The sequence below is a fragment of the Colobus angolensis genome, unplaced genomic scaffold (assembly GCF_000951035.1).
Source record: "Colobus angolensis palliatus isolate OR3802 unplaced genomic scaffold, Cang.pa_1.0 Scaffold324, whole genome shotgun sequence".
Taxonomy (NCBI): domain Eukaryota; kingdom Metazoa; phylum Chordata; class Mammalia; order Primates; family Cercopithecidae; genus Colobus; species Colobus angolensis.
The window spans coordinates 1,726,274-1,734,899 of NW_012116533.1; the positions used below are offsets into that span (position 1 = coordinate 1,726,274).

The window sequence follows — 8,626 nt, forward strand, 5'->3', positions numbered from 1 at the left end:
ACACTGGGTCCTATTGTGGGGAGGGGGTGGGGGGAGGGATAGCATTAGGAGATATACCTAATGTAAATGACGAGTTAATGGGTGCAGCACACCAATATAGCATATGTATATATATGTAACAAACCTGCACGTTGTGCACATAAATGTTTTCCCCAGATTGTCTTCTAACTTTTTAATGAGGCTTTTGATATAGATTGTTTTTACATTTTTATTGGTTAAATTGATTGATTTCTAAACCCCCTTCAGATCATGGTAATTTCTTCCATTGCTTTTACACTTGAAAAGACATTTCCCATCCTAAGGTTAGATAGATAATCCAGTTTTTAAATAGTTTTAAAAATATTTAACTTGTCAGTCCATCAAAAATTCATTTTGTGACTAGTATGAAGTATAGTATAGCTTATATTTCCCCTAGAGAGTCATTTATTAGAGCACCATTCGTCAAATAACTGTTTTCCTATGATTATTGCTATTATACTTTTTTCATACATAAATTCTTATATATGCTAGGATTTATTTATTTATTTTTTGGCTTATATTATTCACTGATCTCTCTCTTGGGTTTTCCACCAGTTTCATACCCTTATATTTGCAATAGCTGGTAAGCCAGATTTCCTTTGCTTTCTGTGCAGCCTAGCACATTACCCACACTTTTTTCTTTTCTTTTCTTTTTTTTTTTTTTTGAGAGGAGTGCAGTGGCCGGATCTCAGCTCACTGCAAGCTCCGCCTCCCGGGTTTACGCCATTCTCCCGCCTCAGCCTCCGGAGTAGCTGGGACTACAGGCGCCCGCCACCTCGCCCGGCTAGTTTTTTTTTTTGTATTTTTTAGTAGAGACGGGGTTTCACCGTGTTGGCCAGGATGGTCTCGATCTCCTGACCTTGTGATCCGCCCGTCTCGGCCTCCCAAAGTGCTGGGATTACAGGCTTGAGCCACCGCGCCCGGCCCCACACTTTTTTCTTGGCTAGTCTCAACCATTCTTTCGTCCAAATGAACTTAGAATGTTTTTTTCAGGTTCTTCTAAAAATCTTACCAGGATTTTGATTGGAATTACTTTAAACCTAAAATTTCATTGACATCATCACAACACTGAGTCTGTCATCCAGGGAAAAGACATAATATGTTAATCTATTAATTTTCTTTTATGTTCCTTAGTTGCTTGCATGCATGTGTGTGTATCTCATATATACTAGTTATTACTGGTAGGTAGGAAAATTTTTGATTTTGTGTGTCTATGCTTAACTCTTATTTCTAATAGTTTTTCAGTTGCTTCTCTTGGGTTATTTTTGAAATTAATCACATCAGATCCCATATGATAACTTTATTTCCTTTTAAAGAACAAAACTGCTATTTTGATTTCAAACCCAATTGTATTGGCTAGAACTTTTGGGATAAGGCTAAATAAAAGCAGTACTAGCAAGAGTCCTTCCTTGTCTTGCTTCTGATTTTAACGGAAATGTTTCTAGTGATTCACTTAATAGAAATGTTTCTAGTGGTTCATATTAGTTGGCTCTGATGTTGGCTATTGGTTTAGGTTAGATGTTTTTTATAATGTTAGGGAATTACCTTATTCTTAAATTATCAAGTCCTTACAAAAATCAAGAATAGTTGACCAGGTGTGGTGACTCACGCCTGTAATCCCTGCACTTCAGGAGGCTGAGGCAGAAGGATCACTTGACATCAGGAGTTCGAGACCAGCCTGGCCAACGTGGTAAAATCCCATCTCTACTAAAAATATTATATATATATATATATGTGTGTGTGTAGGCATGGTGGTGTATGCCTGTAATCCCAGCTACTTGAGTGGCTGAGGGAGGAGAATTGCTTGAACCCAGGAGGTGGAGGTTGCAGTGAGCTGAGATTGCGCCACTGCACTCAACCTGGTCGACAGAGTCAGATTCTGTCTCAAAAAAAAAAAAAAAAAGAATAGTTGTTGAGTTTAGCTGATGTTTTCTAGGAATCTATTAAGAGGTTCATTTGTGTTTTCTACTTTGATCTTCCCATTTGGTATATTATGTTATAGATTTCCTAATATCAATCTTTGTTAATTTCTAAGATAAATTTTCCTTTTCCTTTGCATGCTTGGGAGAGTCTCAGATTTGGCTTCCATACTATTAATTTGATTGATTTTTCTCTCTGCTGTCTCCAATGTTAAATTTATTTCTTTTTGTTACAATGTTAATTTCTCTATATTTCTTTCTAGCTCTGTTGAACTACTTACCTTAGCTTGTCTTTCCTTCTCAATGTTTTATTCTAGTGGCTTTCTATACTTGTTTCATAGAGTCCATGCTTTCTTTCATTCTATTGAGGATATAAACAATTTTCTAAAATATTTCTTCTGGTTTATACAAAAAATTAAGACATTTTTGTTTCCTCTAAGTTGTCAGAGTAATATGCATTGCCCTTGTGCTGCCAGAGGTTTTCATATAAACCTTTTTTGTGTGTGTGTGTAAAGCAACAGGGTCTTGCTCTGTTGCCCAGGCTGGAGTGCAGTGGCATGTTCATAGCTCATGGCATCCTCAAACTCCTGGGCTCAAGTGTTCCTCTCACCTCTGACTCCAAAATAGCTGGGACTACAGGCACACAACACCATGCTTGGCTAATTAAAAAAATATATGTATAAATGTAGAAACAGGGTTTGTGGTGTTGCCCAGTCTTGAACTCCTGGCCTCAAGTGATACTCCCACCTTGGCTTCCCAGTGTTGGGAATACAGGCATGAGCCACCGTGCCCGGTCAGGTTTTTTGTATGGTTTATGAATATTCAAAAGAGGATCTGTCTTTCATCAAATGCAGGGTATGTATATTGCCTTTGACTATCCTCAAGCTCAGATTCTCTCTCATATTGGTTAGAACCCTTTTCAACTCCACTGTTAGCAGGCAGGTTGATACACATAGCTTTTAACCTGTTTCAGTGTCTGTCAGCTACTCATCTAGTGGGTTCTGCTGGACCCATATGGAATTGTCCACCCCTACTATAATGTTCTCAGATACTCTGAACCAGGTAAACTATGCGAAACAGTACAGCCTCCCATATGTGTTACTATCTGAGTGTTACTTGTGAGGGCTCTCACTCCTTGTACACAGTGTGCCAGCACCAATTCTGCCACTTCTGCCCTTTTGATTTGGGGGAATTAGAGTCTCCATATGAATGCAGACCAGTTTTGAGAATTGCTGATTTCCTCTGAAAGTAGTAGCCATGTAGTCCAAATGGATATCCAGTTTGCCAGTTTCAAATGAACTCTTGGCTTCTAAGCCATGAGGCTGACAGTTGTGGAAGGACTCAACGTTTCCTATCTTCTTTTAGGTTTCTGTGGGCTGCTGCATGAATTGGACAGATTGTTGTTTCTCATTTCAGCAGTAGGCTTATTGTTAATGGAGATTTCTCCCAGATCCTGGTAATAAGTTGGCCATCAGTCTAAGTTTTCAGTGTTTGGGGAATTTTATCTTTTCCTGTATCTTCATAGGCATTTGAATGGGAAATTGAGAGGGGCTACGTTAGTGACTGCTAGCCAGGTGGTGTTTTAAAGTAGAAATCCAGTGTATATTTTGGATTTGAGCAGAGATTGGCAACCATTTCCTGTAAAGGGCCCGAGAGTAAATATTTTAGACTTTGCGAGCCATATGATCTCTGTGTTTTAACTACTTAGCTGTTGTTGGAGCATGAAAGCATCACAGAAAAATGCAAACAAATTAGTGTGGTTGTGTTCAAATAAAACTTTATTTACATAAACAGGAGGACCAGATGAGAAAGTTCTGGAGATAGCTGGCAGTCATGGTTATAGAACAGTGTGAATGTACTTAATGACACTGAACTGTACACTTAGCAGTTGAGATGGAAAAAATTATATATATGTATATAATCATGTCAATAAAGAAGCCAAAACAGAGGGACCATATTTTGCTGACTCTGAGTTTAGAGGAATTAGATCTAGCATTGGCAGAGAGAGAGAGAGGAGGAAATCACATATGTACAGTAGGACAGTGACTCTGTTAATAAGCTAGAAGGCAGTGGGAGACGTTTCTTGAGTATTTAAGAGGAATACCATAATGGGGATGGGGAGATCTTGGAAAGCTACAGTTCATCCTAGTGATGTAATCCCACGATCTTTACAGATGGAGAGACACAAGAGTTCACATTCACACTCTTTGACATAAGGATCAGAGCAGGGATTTTCTACTTCTCTAGAGGCTTGAGAAACCTCTGCAGCTGTCAGAAGTGTTCATATCAGAAACAACTTAAAAGCTAACCAGTCATTTCTTTTTGCTTGTAGTACAAATGGTGACTGGTGATGCTTCTGGTAGTTGATCTGAGCTCCCAAGACTAGAAGATCCTAGCTTTTTAGTTATTAACCACAACACTCTTACTCAGTAAAAGAGCAGTCATCAATCTGAGTCAACTGTTTCTACAGCCTCCAGGCTAAGGTTCTTCCTTATCAGCTAGAGACCTGGGCTCAAGAATTTCACAGTGGGTAGGGAGCCTCTTAGAGAAACTAGCCTTTTGAGACTTTCTCTGAGTTGGGCTATCTTGTTTGTTGTTGTTTTTGAAACTGTCTCACTCTGTTGCCCAGGCTGGAGTGCAGTGGCGTGATCATAGCTCACTGCAGCTTCAACCTCTGAATTGGGATATCTTGAAGGAATACATGAAGGAAAAGGGAACAGAGATTAAGGTTTCCCAGGCTTTGGGTTGTAATGAGACGGTTTAGCTGTATTCCGAACACTCAGCACTTAATGTGCTTGGTTATCCATGTGTATGTAGCAAGGGTGGGGGAACTCATGGAGTGAGTCACTGAGTGGTATGGTTTAAATCGCAGGGAACTCTTCCCTCACCCCGCCTTGGGTAAGAAAAGTGCATAGCAGAGCGCTGACACACATCTTCTGACTCAGAAAGTGTACAGTACCCCTCTGCTCCCCACTGAAACCCTAAAGTTGCTCATCTTCATGTGTGCGAGGAAAGGAGTGGATCTGTGATGCAAGTAGGATTATTTGGTCATATAATGACCTGACTCAGTCTAAAGAAGCTTTTGAAGGGGATGAGATGAAATTTCATCTGTGCCGCAGAGAGCAGGAGGTGCGTTGCTGGATGCAGAGAGGACTGTAGGCTGCATGTGAGCCAAGGTAGATGAGGGAAGCATGGGGATGGGCATGGAGAACTGGGGCAGCCTGACACGTGATCTTGGCATTGCAAGACTGATATCCTTTTGGCCTTTGGGTCACATGATATGATAGTGCAGTATCCCCATGGCCCTTTCTTTTTCTAGATTTCATTTATGATACTCTTAGATTTTTTAACAGCATGACTTTCCCCAGGGAGAAATTCAGACCTCAGATCTCTAGGACTGCTCTGAGGTCATAAGATAGACTCAGTTTGAACCTGTTGAGTGTAAATGTCTTGGAATGATTTTACCATCTCAGTACCCCCTCTCCCAGTGCTCATCTGGTCAGCTGCTCTGGAACCTGAAGGATTCTAAACTGAGACTTAGTTTGGGGTCATATGCAGTTAAAAAGGGGTAGTCTTTTGGCACCTTCACCTTGGAGGTAGCTGCTTTTTGGCTTAGCATTGGACTCATCACTGAAAAAGATAGTTGAAAGTTTGTTTTTGACCTGAGCAGCCTTATTAAGACTCAGTTATTGGCAAAGGAGAGAAGGCTCTGCTGATGAATGCTGCAGATTTAAAGGGGAAAGAGGAAACCATAGTAAGTAAAGAGCAATTCAGGGAGACCAGTTTCCCTTTTTTTAATGGAGAATGCTGCTCAGGTGTCTGCTTTCCTAGGAGCCACCTTATTTTCAGGTTCTGCCTTCTGTCTATGTGTATTCTTCCCTTAATTCGTAGAAGAGGGAAGGTGCTTTTGGGTTGTTCACAGGTCTCTCTTCCCATTCCACATACAATAGAAGCTGCCTACCTTTACATATACTCAATTTTATCTTCTCCAAGTCTCCCAGAAGTTCTCTTTGAAAGTTCCTAGAGCAGGGACTGCTTTTATTTTTTTCCCCTTCTCCTAGGCTTTCAGCATGTGTTTAGATGTACGTCATCATTAGGTTAAAGGAAGGCTAAAGGTTCAGACAACTTTTCCCATCTGCGCAAACATGGAAAGCAGTACTCAGCAGAGGAATAAGGACTGATTATTTTGGACCTCTTTTTACTTTATCCAAGTGAAGAATCTACTGTGCTATATATTGGTCAAAAGCAATTCCAAAGGGGGGAGAAAAAGCAGTATGGCATAATAGATAAGATTTGGGCAGGTTGGATAGAAGCAGTGCAGTTAGTAATGAAGAAGCAGAACTGTTTCTTTCTCATTATAAAAGTAATCCATGCTAATTATAAAGAAAAGAAATAAAATATTTCAGAAAGCAATAAAGAATGCAATAATAATAACTGATAATTCCTGTTAATATGTTGGTATAATTTCTTCTCAGTCTTCTGTAGGTATATATCCCCCCCCCTTTTTTTTTTTTTTTAAATAGAGTCTCACTCTGTCACCCAGCCTGGAGTGCAGTGGCATGATCTCGGCTCACTGCAACCTCTGCCAACCAGGTTCAAGCAGTTCTCCTGCCTCAGCTTCCTGAGTAGCTGAGATTACAGGCACCTGCCACCACACCCAGCTAATTTTTGTATTTTTAGTAGAGACGGGGTTTCACCATATTGGTGAGGCTGGTCTTGAACTCCTGACCTCATGATCCACGTGCCTCAGCCTCCCAAAGTGCTGGGATTACAGGCGTGAGCCACCATTTTTAGAAACAAAATGAAGATCATTCTACATCTGATACTTTGTAATATTTAAAATATAGCATGATTGTTTACCCATCTAATTAAGTATTCTTAACATGATTTCTGATGGCTACATAGTATTCCATTATTTGGATGAACATAATATAATGTATTTAAACACTATTCTGTTAAATTCAGCATTTTATTTATGGGATAGACATGTTTTGAAGGGATCTTGAATAGTACAGTGGAATTAGAGTTATAGTTGCAGTTCTGCTTAATTCTTAGCTCTGTGATCCTGAGCGAAGATTAAAGTCTTAGCTTCCATTTCCTCATTTGTAAAAGAATGCTATTAATAGTAACCACCCTCTTGAGTAACAGTGATGATTAGATAAGATGACCCATGTAAATTTCTTAGCATGAAATCTAACATATACCAGGTACTCAATAATTGTTAGTAGTAACGTATAGCATTATCCTTGTCTTGACACTTTGTCATCTGTGTACTCACTGTTAGAATTTGGGTCTTAAGGAAAGAAAATTGCTTTCATTTGGATAAGTAAAATTTCAGAATGAAAATTGCCTTTAGATAGGTAACCTCTTTTACCAGTTGAGTACCTTCCAGATAGGGGCTGTTGCCAACTTCCTGAATTTCACAGGGAAAAAAAGTATATATATGTTCTGCAGTCTCTGTGGTTGTGCGGCCCCATTTGGTTCAGAACAAGGAAGTGGGAAACCATCAGCTGCAACCAGGGAATTATCTTTGTGTCCACAGGCAAAGCCAGCCCAGCCTCCCTGTTCTGCTTATCATGTTTTTCTTCTTTACTTGCTTGTTTTTTATGTTCTTTTAGTCTGAAACTTTTTTTTTTCTTTTGAGCGGAGTCTCGCTCTGTTGCCCAGGTTAGAGTGCGGTGGCGTGATCGTGGCTCACTGCAACCTCCACCTCCTGGGTTCCAGCAATTCTCCTACCTCAGCCTCCCAAGTAGCTGGGACTACAGGCACATGCCACCACACCTGGCTAATTTTTTGTATATATGTATATATATATTTTTTAGTAGAGATGGGGTTTCACCGTATTAACCAGGATAGTCTCCATCTCCTGACCTTGTGATTCCCCCCGTCTCCGCCTCCCAAAGTGCTGGGATTACAAGCGTGAGCCACTGCACATGGCCTGAAAATTTTTAAACATACGGAAAAGTGAACAGCACAGTACATAAAATGCTTGTATAGCTTCGGCTTAGTCTCAGCAGTTGTCCTACTTTCTTTTTTTAATTTTAATTATAATTTTTTATTATGCTTTAAGTTCTAGGGTACATGTGCACAATGTGCAGGTTTGCTGCATATGTATACATGTGCCACATTGGTGTGCTGCACCCACTAACTCATACATTAGGTATATCTCCTAATGCTATCCCTCCCCCAGCCCCCTACCCCATGACAGGCCCCAGTGTATAATGTTCCCCATCCTGTGTCCAAGTGTTCTCATTGTTTAATTCCCACCTATGAGTGAGAACATGCGGTGCTTGGTTTTTTGTCCTTGCAATAGTTTGCTCAGAATGATGGTTTCCAGCTTTATCCACGTCCCTACAAAGGACGTGAACTCATCCTTTTTTATGGCTGCATAGTATTCCATGATGTATATGTGCCACATTTTCTTAATCCAGTCTATCATTGATGGATATTTGAGTTGATTCCAAGTCTTTGCTATTGTGAATAGTGCCGCAATAAACATACGTGTGCATGTGCCTTTATAGCAGCATGATTTATAATTCTTTGGGTATATCCCCAGTAATGGGATGGCTGGGTAAAATGGTATTTCTAGTTCTGGATCCTTGAGGAATTGCCACACTGTCTTCCACAATGGTTGAACTAGTTTACAGTCCCACCAACAGTGTAAAAGTGTTCCTATTTCTCCCCATCCT

General features: G+C 40.1%; 1 protein-coding gene across 3 annotated transcripts in view; it reads left to right on the forward strand.

Annotated features, from left to right (window-relative positions):
- The window catches only part of TMEM164 (transmembrane protein 164), a 181,695-nt gene that overhangs the window by 85,477 nt on the left and 87,592 nt on the right, over positions 1–8,626 (forward strand). The window contains exon 1 of one of the 3 annotated variants that reach the window (XM_011951676.1): positions 5,036–5,113. The exons of the other annotated variants lie outside the window; for them this stretch is intronic. The gene's annotated coding sequence lies outside the window, so the exon portion shown is untranslated. Of the gene's footprint in view, positions 1–5,035; positions 5,114–8,626 lie in introns of those variants that run through there. 3 annotated transcript variants of the gene reach the window in all.